Raw genomic sequence first — 14,698 nt, 5'->3', positions numbered from 1 at the left:
CGTCGCGTCCCTCCCACGTCTGCCTAGATCATCCTTCGGGCTTCTTCCAAACAAGCGTGGGGGCCTCTCATTGGTTGGAACTCCACGCGCCTCGTCTGCCCATCGTCTTCCTCGCCGAATACACCGCGAAAGCGCGCGTCCACACGATCGGTCGTCGTCGACGTCTTTCTTGCGCCGGTGCACTCGCGCACTTTTCAAACCGCACACTAGTTGCACTCGCGCACTTCACAAAACACGCACTTCACTTATCACAATCTGCAATCCAATTACTGAGAATACGCTTCCTGTTCGCTGGCATTATTTTCTCGCTTCAGCTGCCCCCACCCCTCATTTTTTTGTTTTCAATTTGGATTGTTCGTTTAATCTGCTATTTATAGGCTGTTAAAGTCGTGAGGCTCGTATTATTATTGTGAAACATTTACGTAAAACCTATGTGCATCTTGACAATGCGATGTGACATGACTGCAATTTTCCAGGAAATGTCTTCACGCTTCCATGTAACCCAATCAGTACTTGCGCTGAGAACTTTCCAGTTACATTTGCCCTTACGTCTTATAACCGTCGCGTTGCTTTACCATTCACATTACAGTGAAATAACTATGTAGAGTGTCCCCGCAAACGTTGCCCATGTTCTTGAAATTTCAGTGTGCTGAAGTTAAAGTTGATGTTGAAATTTATTTCCATCATCACAATGCGGGAATGCTCGGGCAAAAAGTTAAAATCAATTCACTTTAGAAGCGTCCGAGCCCCCATATACAATGCACACAAAAAGAGTTAATATATACACTAACAAGAAATTTTAACCTTTTCATATTGCAGGTCAACCTCTAATGTTATATGATATAATACGAACAGCTTGAAAATAATTACAAGTGCACAGAAACACTAACATCACTGGAAGAACAAAGCACTGACATCACGGAGTGAAAAACTCTCGTATATCACGTATGCTGCACTTTTCCATATGAATGTCTCGGAAAATCATTTTTCCGAGACATTCGCTGACGTAACATTTGCTGTCCATGCTCAGTACGTCAAAATGGAACGTACCAATACTCTTTGCTGCGAAATGGATCTGCAGAGGTATTCGTTTTCAGCGATGATATGCTAAGAAATGCATGCTCGCAGTTATACACGGATTCTTGTAGCGCATACATTAAAAAAGGCTCGTAAAGTTTGGGCGCGGGAACAACTTGAACTGACGAAACAGTTCAGCAGCGTGCGCATTGTAATCAGGATTAGCGATATTTTTTGTAGCACATGCAGTTTGCTAATGTTAGATGATGTGGTATTTCCCCAAATCACAAAAAGACAGTTAAGTTGCGATAAGAAGATTGAGTTATAGATTAACAATGTTACGGTTACGGGAAGGTATGAGCGAAATTTCGATAGAACACCTACACACCTATAAGGCGAGATATAAGTGAGCTAACATGAAGATCCCAGCTCATGTTTTTATTGAAAAGCATACCTAGCGTTTCTACAGTATCCACTATTTCAATGTTACCGTTGTCGAACTTCCTTATTGGTTCGAAAATAAGCGAGTTTTGACGCGCATGGAACAGCACAGCTTTTGTTTGTTCGGAACTTATCAACAAACACTTTGCAGCTCTCCATATACTAAGTTTTTCCACTGTTTTTTTTTTTGATCACCAAGGTGAGGTGCTGTATGTCGCTATTTAAATAGAAGGCTTGTCTCATCCGCATACCAAATATAACTTGATTCATTGCTAATCGTTGTTATATTAATAATATATAGTAAAAACAATAATAGGCCCAAGATACGTCTCTGAGGAACTCCTATGGTGATATTCTGGCAAGTAGACACCTGGATTCCTATCGCCACACGCTGGCATCAATATTGTAGGTACGTTTTTAGAATATATGCGATTCCACGAATACCATACAATTCCAGTTTTTCCAAAAGTATTTCATTATTGATTCGATCGAACGCCTTCGAGTAGTCTACAAATACACCAATGCACCAGTCCTTCTTTTCAATGGACTCAAGAATTAAATCTTTTTCTTTAGCAGAGCTGTTTCTGTGGACCTTTTAGGTAGGAAGCCATTCTGTGAAGAAGTAATGAAGTTAAAATTGATGGAGAATTTCATTAGTCTTTTATAAATTATCGTCTCCAAGGCCTTGGAAAAAATGGGCAGAATCGAAATTGGCCTACAGTTGGCCATGTCATTTCCGTCAGCACTTTTATAAACTAGCAGCCCTCTGTTATCAGTAACCAATTAGTTACGCGATGTTTATGGTTGGTAGGCGAACGCAGATGACTGAACACCGTACGTGGGTCCGAGGAATATGCGTTTTACAATTATTTTATTTTATCTGAGTCGGGACGACGCCAGCATGAAGTACCCAAAGAATTCCTCCGCAACTTGTGCTATATCTGCATGGTTGCTGTTCATTATCGTGCATATCTCTTAACACAGCCATCTTGTTTTTATAACACCCATTTTCTACATCTAAGCGCAAGTTGTCCAAACTGAAATACATTTGTCTTCATTTTCTTGTTTATGTCGGATATCGACAAAAGCAATGCCTCTTCAAACCATGTTTGCCACAATCAAGAAACGTAGTATTGAAAAGAAGCGACCACACTTAAGCATTAGTATACAGCTTCAATTCAACAAGCTTCCAATATAAAATCAAGCTTCGAAGAGTGAATACATTTGAATTGGTCAAATTGACATTGGGTTCTGTAGTACTCACTAGTGTCTTACCATGTCATATGTATGAATAAAATTATGCAGGAAAATGAGATTCGTCCACCAGTTTTGCCGGCACGAGCTCCCGTATTGTCCGATGACATCCATCCAGAATGGCCCGTCACCAAAATGATGCAGCAGAAAAGCACACGGTACGACCACGGCCATCATCAGAGGCATTGTCCTACAAGAATATTTGCACATTCAGGTAAACATGTTATAAGGAAAATAGGACGTACGTAATAGACAAATTTTTAAAGAATGGGTTCGGAAATAGAAGGTATTGCGAATAATCGCAACAGAAAATTACACACTTTTGGAAAGTCAGACATAGCAGTGTTCTGTTTACGTATATGACAGTAAGCACGACCAAACTAAAACAGGCGTAGTGCACGTGACTCGTCAGAAAGGTCGCACAAGGATAGTGCTTTCCTTAACAATTTGTATGAATTAATGTTTTTTCTGCCTTTTGAGGGTCGAGTTTATCTTTAAGTATCCCATTTCCACATAATGCCTTCGTGGTACATTTCTCTGCTGTCATTACCTCGCTCTCTTCTCTACCATCGTATTTCGTTCTCCGATTCACTCTATATTCGCTTTCCTCCGTCATCCGCTGTGCCCAAACATCATTCGTTCAGTTGCGCCTGCGATGACATGGCGAAGCTGGCATAGCGGACGCATGAGAGCAGTGCTCTTAAAATGTCCTCCTCTAGAACATATTTATCCAGGTTTTCCTTACAAGAGTTCACATTGGGTTTGCTAGATGAAGTTCATAAAGCAAGAATGGTTCGTCAAAATATTTCGGTTATGGCTTTAACTAAGTTGTTCGGGTTCTTCCAGCACCATTCGACGATGTTTGCTTGCTGTCATGGAAGGCCATTCATAATGGTACTAAGCGCGGACACTTGGCAGAGGACAGGCGAGAGAACAAAAACGCGTCTTTGTTCTTCATCAGAGGCATTGTCCTACAAGAATATTTGCACATTCAGGTAAACATGTTATAAGGAAAGCAAGGCGTACTTAATACACAAATTTTTAAAGAATGGGTTCGGAAATAGAAGGTATTGCGAATAATGGCAACAGAAAATTACACACTTTTGGAAAGACAGACATAGCAGTGTTCTGTTTACGTATATGACAGTAAGCACGGCCCAACTAAAACATGCGTAGTGCACGTGACTCGTCAAGAAAGGGCGCACAAGGATAGTACTTTCCTTAACAATTTGTATGAATTAATGTTTGTGCTGCCTTTTGAGGGTCGAGTTTATCTTTAAGTGTCCCATTTCCACATAATGCCTTCGTGGTACATTTCTCTGCTGTCATTACCTCGCTCTCTTCTCTACCATCGTATTTCGTTCGCCAATTCACTCTATATTCGCTTTCCTCCGTCATCCGCTGTGCCCACACATCATTCCTTCAGTTGCGCCTGCGATGACATGGCGAAGCTGGCATACCGGACGCATGAGAGCAGCGCTCTTAAAGGAGTACTGACATGAATTTTAAAAATTTTCGGGTTGTTGCTCTTAATGAAAGCACGGGTGTCGAGAACCCTAAAAAGATCGTCGTGGTGCCTGGGGATGCACTGCATATATTTTTATTACCGCTTCTTTCAACCAGCAGTTTCGGTTTCGGTTTCGAGAGGGCGGCTTCACAGTGACGTGTCAAGTCTGCTCGTGACGTCACGGGCAGACTGCAACCCACGAAATATGCACATGCTGTCCTTTGCTGTCAGTCGAACGTGGTTCATGATGAGTAAACTGTCGTCCAGTGCCTCCGACAGCGATTTCTGTGATTTAGGCTGCATGCAGAACCCAGATTTCGCAAGCCAAGTGAGCTGACTTGAAACGTCATAGGGCTCTCCATGCGGTGAAGCTGCCTTGCAGATGCTAGGTGATGAAAACTTTAAAATCAAACTGAAATATCTATACGTGTTTCCCGGATGCGGTGTGGGGAGAGCGTTAACACTACATGCCAAGGAAACCAAAAACGTCCGTTTTGCTGCACTTCAAAATCGTGTCAGTACTCCTTTAAAATGCCCTCCTCTAGAACATGTTTATCCAGGTTTTCCTTACAAGAGTTCACATTGGGTTTCCTAGATGAAGTTCATAAAGCAAGAATGGTTCGTCAAAATATTTCGGTTATGGCTTTAACTAAGTTGCTCGTGTTCTTTAAGCACCATTCGACGATGTTTGCTTGCTGTCATGGAAGGCCATTCATAATGGTACTAAGCGCGGACACTTGGCAGAGGACAGGCGAGAGAACAAAAACGCGTCTTTGTTCTCTTGCCTGCCCTGTGTAGTGTTCGCGCTTAGTATCGTTGCGAATGACTTGTTCCAACTTGCTTAACTAGCGACCTTAATGGGTCATGGAAAGCACTAGCGAACGACGTTAGTAACATTGATATTGAACTGCGTATAACGGATATCTAGCTTATAGCGGAAAATGTTTTTCCCTCATCGTTGCATTCTTTGATTCTTGGCTTTGCTATTTGGTATTCGTACGGCTGACTGGTTTTATTATACTTAGTGAACATTATAAATTAGATAATAATTATAGAAGTTTATTGAAGAAGGATCTGACCTCCCACCTATAAAAATTGGGGTCTAGTGGGAGAGGGCCTAGGCTATCCACCCACTAGTTACAAGCCTGGCAAAGATGTAACGAAATGACTATGGAATTTTCAATGGTCGTTCCGCGACGCCGAAGGTACGGTATTCGCTTGAAGGTTGTACGAGGAAGGTGCGGGTGTAGTGTAGAATGGAGTTTATATTACTGACTTTAAATTGAAACTTGAGAGCGAAAAAGAAACTGCCCATGCCGTGCCACAACAAACTAACTTTAGCTGCATGACAATCTAGAGAAAATGAAATATGTCGCTGTGAATGTCATCAATGCAAAAATGTTCTGTTCAACTGGGCATTTTACCGATATACCTTAACAATTCACCATTACACCTGCTACACTGTTCAGTATGTGAAATACGGACTGCTACATTACACACAATCGTTAAATAGAATAGGTCGTCTACAAAAATGTATAGCCTAGCTTTTTCGTAATAAATTATCAAATAAACAAAGTAAAAAATACAAGTGCTAGAGCCAACACGTATGGCTGCTGCTCTTGGCACGCATAAAGACTCAGTCTTGCACTAGTACCTTCTGAACCTTTCTGTTTTTTTTTCCAAAAAAGAGTATACATGCCAGCAGGTAGAATCATACTTTTGTGAGCAAGAAATGAGACAGCAATATTTTCATAGAGAAAGCACTATTTGCGTCAGTGGAAAGCATGAACGCGTTAACTATGGTCGTCACCATGAAATGTTTTTGTATACAGCGATGAGCAAATAATCCTATTTCTAAAATTTAAATGCAATGTTATAACTAAATACTTTATACGAAGGTGCGAAATACGCACAGATGGCCCAATCTTCCCGAAAGTGTTCTGCATATTACAGCACCCATCTGATGATGAATCGGTTATTGCTAAGTACCATAAACTTGCTCGTATTTTAGTCCAAACTGTACCAAAAATCACAGCATATCCACGGAGTGAATGATGATGAGTGGGAAAGCTGCGGAGGTTCATCGGTAAACCGTGAATCTTCCGTGCATTCTGCCCAGTACATCATCACCGACGTGAGATCGGGCGCGTTTATACTAAAGGTTCGATGATAGTTACGACGACTTGCAGCTAACTTTAATTTTACATGTACGCTGTGAATTTTCATTGTTTAGAAAACCATTGCCTTAGAAAACATCTGGCGTCTTTCGTTAAGCAGCTGGCGTCTTTTCGTTTTGCTTTAGAAACATCTGGCGTCCTTTTGTTTTGCTTTTAGAAAACATCTGGCGTCTTTCGTTGGTTTATTTCATCAATCAACGGCGTTTTGAACAAAATTTTTATTGTTTAATCACGCACAGGAGAAATCTCACCCGGCACTACCTTGGAGGTAAACAATGGCTGCTAATGGGAATGAGAGACAGAAGAAGTCGGCTTTTAGCTAACACTTACACTTCTATTTCTACTAACGTTTCCTACTGGAACATGCCAATGGCTGCTATTGGGGAATGAGAGACAGAAGAATTCGGCTTTTAGTTAACGCGCACGCTGCGAATTTTTTATTGTTCAACAACGCACAGGAGAAATCTCCCACCGACACCACCTTGGAGGTCAAGATCTGGTACTAGCGTTACGACTGGTTACGCACTACGAGCGACGAACGGGTGTCGCTTTAAGGAGCTTCGCCCCTAAAAGAGCCGATGCTTCGTTCTTCAGCAATGTGAACACAGTTTCTCATATCTGAGACTGATAAAGACTATAAGGCAATCGTTTCCATCGATGTTAACATACCTGAAATAGCGGTGGGCATAATAGAGAAGCCAGTTTATTTTGCCATCATTTTTTCTGAGATACTTGAGATTCACGTATGCGACTAGGAAACCCCTAAAATAAACATGAAAACGCCACAGAATGACACTGTCTTCAATAATAAATGCATATTTATGTACATCCATATCGCGCTTACCATTCAATTCTGTGCGATTGATACTGCATCAGCTAGGCATTTCATAAACTGAGTAATGGCCATGGTTTTTCCGTAAATGCCAAAAACTGACCCTGGTAGCAATGGATATATTGCCTGCGTAATGTTATTTATAGGCCAGAAAATTGCTGTAAACATTCATTTTCTTGCTGTCGCTCGCTTAGCCTTCTAGACTGCGATAATGTTACCTCTAACAGCGGTTCAATTCGGCATCCCTCTTGGCTGGCCCACGCCCGCCTTTCATTGTGGCACGCTATAATCACGACATCCAACGAAAAAAGGTCACGCACTCATTGACCGGAAAAATTACATTCGTTTTTCTGCCAAGCCATTGGGGAACGTGGGCTCGTTTATGCACCTTCAGAAATTTAGCCCTGGGGAAAGTGATAAAGTTCAAACCATCTCGACTACGACTTTAGATGTTTGCCCTCGGGCCCACCAACACATGACGAGATCGGAAACATACGGCCCGCAAGCCACTCCTAGCACTTTGCCTTTCTACCGGACAGCACAGCGTCGCCGGAAATTTACTTGTCAATATAAAGACGTCTAAACCAGCTCACATCTCTTGAAAACTTTGCATTTATTTCTCGTGTATGTATGCCGCCTGAGATCCCAGAAACACAATACTGCATACATACACGCATCCTGGTGCCCAGAGAAAGAAAATAAACGATCTACGTTACTCTGACCGGAAAGCGCAGGCTTTCGCTCAAGCGAAATCACTTCGCCTCAGTACCGGTCATCAACCGCCACAAATCGCAAGGTGCTACGTATGACAACATCGTTCACCAATATACCAAGGACTCGGTTGCATACCGAAAGGGGGGCGGGGATTTAGGGGGTTGAAGCTGCCTCCCCCAGAATTTTTGTTATTTTGTGTGTTTATAAATACACTCACGTATGCAAATACACGCGTGAAAAGATTGTCGGACCCTGTAGGAAAAGTGTTTCCGGCTGTGCCACTTCAAGAACCACAACGACGAGTTGGTCCACGTATCCCGCTACAAAGCGCAAGCCTGGCGTAACCAACGTTAATGGTTTCGCGTTTCACAATTGCGAAGAAAGTGCACACAAGTGCTCATTGCAGGAATACATCGTCTCGACAAGGCGTGAAGTCCGCTCACGTCTGCGAGCTGCACCCATGCTCCTGAAAGAGCCCCACGAAAACAGCAACGTGTCTACAACTACGCGAAGTGCGCAAGCACGCAGAAAGGACAATGTCTCGTTCTTTCCTAAAATTGGACGTCCGAACCAGCCATCGTCAACGGCTTCCAATGCGTCGGACACATCAAGAAATATGGCCGGAAGCGTAGCGGGTAACAAGTATACTAAAAGGTTTCAACTACTTTGGCCTCACCACCGCGAAACGCCCTGAAGGTCCACGCTGAAAAAGGACCTTCCGTGGGGGAAGTATGTATGGAGAAAATGAAGTGCGAAAGCGCCAACGCCACACACATGGCCATGGAGGCTGTTTCGAGAATTGTGTTATGAAGTACTCAAAAATAAGGGAAATGAAATAGTTACTCACTGCCTTCATAATTACTTTTTCTGTTGTGGCAGATATCTTAAGATTGCCGGAGACATCTTCAGACTGGTGGATGCAGTAATTAAAGAAATTTACTTCGCCCTTTATTTACTGAGGGCAGGCGGTCGGGTGAAATGGAAGAATAGGAGCCCTTCCTGCGAACAGCCGAACGCCACTTTGAGATTTCCCAATAGCAGGTGTTGGTATTTTTAGCAAAGTGATGAAACTCGACCAAATTCACCGACAAAACTGAAACGCGGAGGCGCGGTCAAACTTAAACTGGTTAGTTCAAACTTCAAATGGCCTGAATTACATTGACTCGTGCAACCTGATACTATCGTAACTAACGCATATATTATAATGTATCGCGTGTACAAAGCGTAAGTGCTCTTTCTCTCTACGTACCCAATGAATAAGAACGTTTCCACGGCTAAGGACACGCGGTCGATGATGGCCGTGACGAAGTTACTTTTGGTCAGCTCATCCGGGTTGCCTGCGATGGTGTGCCACATGTGTAGCACTTACATAAGCGTTTTGGCAGAATGAAGCAATTCGTATTATTCAAGCTTGTACATGCACTCTAAAAAAATTTGGCAGATCCCACGTACCGTGGGAATCGATGTTATGCGAAGCATGGTGAGAAAGTGACTGTGGCGTGATTTTCACATTGAGCGAAACATGACGGAATTACGCTAGAGAAATTTGCAAACGGTATACGCACACGTGTGCTGACGAGTCGCAGATGTGCTAAATACACAGTTGTTTACAGCTGCACAACAATGCCAACAGCAACATGGGTGTTATCAATACCACACGCGGTAAGCTGATATGTAGTGCCTATATTCTTCAATACTGGATAGCACGAACTCGAACAAGACAAAGAAGGAACACAGATGTACAGGACATGCGTTTCTCCCAGCTACCCTTTACTCAAAAGAATTTCTCTAGATATATACACAGCCGAGAGGCACGCGCAGGCGCACTGCACGTACAGTGACGCTAAATATGACTTGCAGCACGGGAACGCGTGGCCTCATGAGCTAAAAAATTGCGCATAGATTCAGCTTGCCTTAATTTGCAGAGCTAAATGATATCTCCTTATATTGTATCATCTCAAAGTTAGAGAACACCATTTATTTGCAGATATAAATGCTTCATGAAGCCATGGGTGATCTAGGAGTTCGTGAGGCCACGCGCTCCGGTGTTGCAAGTCATACTGAGCTCGACTGTACGTTACAGTCACAGTTGCAGTTGTTATAGTTGGTATGCTTGTGCTTGTTCGTTATAGGCTTCCCAAGCAACACTTAGCGGCGCTGCTGCTCTTGACAAGCAGCGCCATCTCTGGCAGAAAAAGAGAAACTGGGGCGTGATCAGCGAGCGTTTTCCCTTCTCGCCACCGCGTTGCTGCTCGCTTCCGTGCACGTGCAGATCGAGCTCTCGCGGTGCACTTGCGGCGTCTCACAATGTACCGCGTGCAGTGCGGCTTCAAAAGGATCTTCAAGCTTGACTGGCACTTCCGCAAAGCGAACTTGATAAAATGAGGAAGGCTCGTCAATCACGTTAACGGTGAAGAGCAGACGATCGACGACAACCACGCCCGACTCAAAGCGAAATGCATTTCCCAAGTAGCGATTACACCGTGTAGGACGTATACCTCGAGGTAAGTCTCATTCTTTCACGTTAAAGATGAATAATGGTCCACATGCCCTCCGAAATGAAGCCGTACACGCTATCGATGTTCTGCAGTGTGGACTACGAATCATATGATTGTTATTTTGATATGGCATGCTTACAGTAGCAGCCGTGTACTTTCGTGGACAAACGTTTGCGGCGTGCGAAAAAAAGATTATACGGCCATGGCACTGCTTCCTGAGAAGGTTAGAGTCAAGTCCTCCGTGCCGCTGGAGAATCACCCGCCGATTAAGACACGAGGCAGCTAGCTGAGCTTCAACCACTGCGAAGCAAGATGAACTGCTCGCCTCGTTTTTTCGGCTCTCGCGTCATGCTTGCAGTCTCTTTTTATGATACCGACTTGACAGGCGTATAAAACCTGTTGCGTGAACGCGGCTAGAAAATCGCACAAAGTCAGAAGGTGGTTAATTCAAGGTTGCAATTTGCAAAGCATGTATGAAGTGCCAGTTATATTTAGCGGCTTAAATATATATCACCCCAATAAAGTGACAAAAACAAAGCAAACCTGCAGAACGATGTCAAAGCTTGCTGAAAATGCACAGACGTCCGTTCCGGCGTGATAAAGCAGCCTTCCCGACGCGTGAAATGCAGGCGCCGAACTTCTGACAATGTGCGGAGTTCAGTTGAATTCAACCAACCGCGCAACGCTAACGATATAACGCGAATGTGAACGTTCAACAACGACGGGTAGGTCTCACGAGCACGGGGAATCAAAACACAAAGTTGCTTCACCTACAACCGTAACTGGACTTTAACAATGCGAGAAGACAGCGAGTAATCATTACTGTAGTTGCTGCGTGCATGCGCCCCGTTACTTACCGATTCAGGTAGTCGGAACGAACGAAAGCGATGAACTCAGACAGCCAAAATAGAAGGCGAGACAGCGCTGTCAGCTATCCACGCTTGCCGCCTTTATTTCTCGTGCGACACGCCCGGGTACCGATACAGTTTAACACGTGAATCGTGTGCCTTGTCTGCACTGTTGTGGCTGGCCACTAAACCGCAATACTTCGGACCACGCTTGCGCTTCGGCGGGGTCGATTCTGCCATCGTGGAAATGCGCAGCTTCGCACAGCAAGCCTCTCGGTTCAACGTGCCGAGCTGACGGCCCCACAGTTACCCGTACCGAGAGAAGAACGCGAGCGCACGTGCGCTACCGCTACCGTGAAAGGGGCTGGGTCGGCCGCGCGACGGTTCAGAGTTTTCCGACAGAGCCGCAGCGCGGCTGGCGCGGCGCTGTCGTCGCGCCGCAAACTTGAGCTTGGGTGTCCTATGACGGACATCGCGCGCACGTTTTACGAACTCTTGTGCATGGGTGGAAGGAGGTTCTTGACAGTTCAAGAACAAGGTTATCCGCACAGTTATCAGTGAGCGCCAGCAGATGGACAGGACTTCTTATCGAATCTGTTCGTGATCGCGGCTACGAGGGGTCTAAGTGTATTAAAGTGCAAGGTATAGTACAGCTGATGGAAATCGTGGATGCCGCTTACGAATAACTGATATATGATGCCTTCTGTTCTGGACCTGGCAACGAGGTCTTGTGATGCCCTGTTCACATCGAAGCTGTCTGTTATGTAGTGCACTGAGCAGGTGTTGTTGGGTTTTGGTAAATCAATATAAAGTCACCGGTAATGATCAGGGGCGTGGTCCCCTCATCAGAGTTACTGTAGGAGGCATTGACTCCGGTTTTTCTATGTTCTGTCTTCATCTCTGTCACTTTCTTTGCGTCCGCCGCGGTGGTGTAGCGGTGATGGTGCTCGCCTGCAGAACCGAAGGTCGTGGGTTCGATTCCGGCCACGGCGCTTGCATTTCGATGGAGGCGGAATGATAAAGAATTGTGTACTGTGCGGTGTCAGTGCACGTTAAATAACATTGGTGAGCACTGGTTAAGCACTGGCTAAAGAACACTGGAACAAGGAGAAAATTTCCGGAGCCCTCCACGACGGCGTCTATCATAATGATATCTTGGTTTTGGGATGTAAAACGCCAACAAGTCTTATTAATGTCACTTGCCTTGCGTGTCAATGTGTATGTTCGCGGATACTGTGTTGATGGAGACTCTGTATCACCTGTGGCACATACTCGCATAACATGAACTCTGGTATGCGCGTACGTGACAAACGTGACTGAGAGTTCCATGACGTAAGCGACAGGTATTTTGCGTTAATCATGTCATGATCAGTGAATCGTGTTCTTCATGCACTGATCCTCAGCTATGCGAATTTTGGTATATTACAACCTATGGAGGCGACCAGGTGAGCGCCCAGACGTAGGCGGCTAGATAGATAGATGGGTAGACAGATAGATAGATAGAAACGGCCAAGGTGCCTGAGGTTCGCTAAGAAATGCTTCGCATTTAAAATCAGGGCGTTTAGTAGCGTAAGCGCAGCGCATACTTCTCTAGAAACACATTTCTTCATTTCGAACGCCTTTTCAACTGCGAAGTTAGTGTATCGGCGAATTGGTGTAAACACTCTATTGCACGCATAGGCACACTCTCATCTCATCACCATGACTTCACGATCTCAGAGACAGCTCCCACTGGAGTAAAAACACGAGAACAAATATGTTTACTTTCACTGCTGCGTAACCTGTTTGCTACCCTCCACATGGACACAGGATGGGCGAGATTGAAAGATGCCGTTCATTCGGCGAGAACATCAAGAGAAATAAAAAAAATGCAAAAAACGTCAGCAGTAATTACCTTTACACATGGCCGCGCACTCAATTTACAAAGCTTGACATTTCGTACCACATTTTGCTCAAATACGCACGCTGAAATTGCTTCGCGCACCATTTGGCCCTACGGCTCACAAGCTGTGCGCGCCACTCAAAAACACTCTTATATGTGGCCCCTTCTGAGAAACTGCGGGCTATCGCGGGAACGAGACGTGCAATTCCCTGAAATCTTTATCTCGCGCTACCATCGCCTCCTTGCTATGCCAACGTCTTACGACGGCCTTGATTTGGGAAACTTACAATAATATGCGCGCGTCAATACTGCAATCTGCAGTGCAAGCGTCGTCTAGTGCGCTGTACGCATAATACGTCATCTAGTACAAGTTTTCCGGCATGTGTCATAAATTGGACAATAGGGACGCAGCGCCTCGCTTGGGATAAGAAACACGCATGAAAAAATGTTGCATGCTGTGACGACGCTCCGCATGGAATCCCCCTTTGGTGCGGTTGTCGCTTCATTCGCCATACTGGCCTGTGTGTAAGTGACTGCCTCTGAGAACACTGTATGTTAATAAGGGTAGTGTTGGCAGTCACTTTGCCGCGCTTAGCTCCATTTCTAGTTGTCATTCATTATTTTAACATTGCATGTTATGAACGTACAATAGTGACCAGTGAGCACGTGAAATATACGACTTCTGTTGCATCGACCAGAGAGGAAATATCTGTGTGAGTGGGCCTTCGATAGCGCTCTTTACCAAGGAACTTGCGTATCTTCCACGAGAACGATGGCAGTCTTTCAAGTGCGATTGTTTTCGGCTTTTTGATCGGTATTCTCGGTTTTTAGGTTTTCTCATATCTCCTATTAGTTTTATTATATTTTCGTCGCAGCTATCTTTTCAACGCAATGCCCCTTCTTTTGTTTTTTGTTGTTCTCTCTCTGCTAGGTTTTCAACTTTCTGTGTGCATTATAGTGGTTCTTATTTTAAACATGAACACAACAAGCCGCGCATGCGAACCTGTCCCTCGTTTGGATCGCTCCGCGCGCTATCGGAGTGTCAGCCACTCTCGCTAGTACTACTTAGCAGCCCTAACAGCCAGAGCTGCGACCCCCTAATCCGCGGTTCGCGTTGAGTCGCGAGAGCGGCGGGTTTCAGGCCAGTGGGGACAAAGACAAGTCTTTCAACTGAAGGTGTTTATTCACCTCAGGTACACATCTGCGAATTGCAACAATAAGTAGCACATCAAGTTAACAGAAAACCTTAGCGGCGTAGTGTTCCGCACTACTGGGGGAAACAACCGTTAACAAATAGCACGCACACGTCGAGGGTATGATAAATGCTCATTTCACCTCGCGTGGCTTTTGCGCTCCGGTCCGGGGCGGTGGTTCGCACTCCATGGCCGGAGCGCTGCAGGGGTTGATGGCGGCGGCGGTTCTCCCGGCTTGGGTCCGATGTGGGTCACACCTCCCAAGACCGAAGACCCGCGAGGCCTCAGAGAAAGCGACGCGCGTTCCTCGGGTTGAGAGGAGGAATCTCCCCTCA

General features: G+C 44.9%; 2 long non-coding RNA genes across 2 annotated transcripts in view; both read right to left on the bottom strand.

Moving 5' to 3' along the window:
• LOC119386762 (uncharacterized) overlaps nt 1–14,698 on the bottom strand; it is a 117,369-nt gene that overhangs the window by 75,963 nt on the left and 26,708 nt on the right. Inside the window, exons 2-3 of the long non-coding RNA XR_007415351.1 lie at nt 7,066–7,158; nt 2,734–2,902 (exon numbers count right to left, since the gene is read on the bottom strand). This is a non-coding gene — a long non-coding RNA (uncharacterized LOC119386762). The remainder of the gene's footprint in view (nt 1–2,733; nt 2,903–7,065; nt 7,159–14,698) is intronic.
• The window catches only part of LOC125757617 (uncharacterized), a 31,576-nt gene continuing 26,088 nt past the window's right edge, over nt 9,211–14,698 (bottom strand). The window contains exon 3 of the long non-coding RNA XR_007415353.1: nt 9,211–9,279. This is a non-coding gene — a long non-coding RNA (uncharacterized LOC125757617). The remainder of the gene's footprint in view (nt 9,280–14,698) is intronic.

Source organism: Rhipicephalus sanguineus, chromosome 3 (assembly GCF_013339695.2).
Source record: "Rhipicephalus sanguineus isolate Rsan-2018 chromosome 3, BIME_Rsan_1.4, whole genome shotgun sequence".
Lineage (NCBI taxonomy): Eukaryota > Metazoa > Arthropoda > Arachnida > Ixodida > Ixodidae > Rhipicephalus > Rhipicephalus sanguineus.
This window is presented reverse-complemented; position numbering and strand designations above follow the sequence as displayed.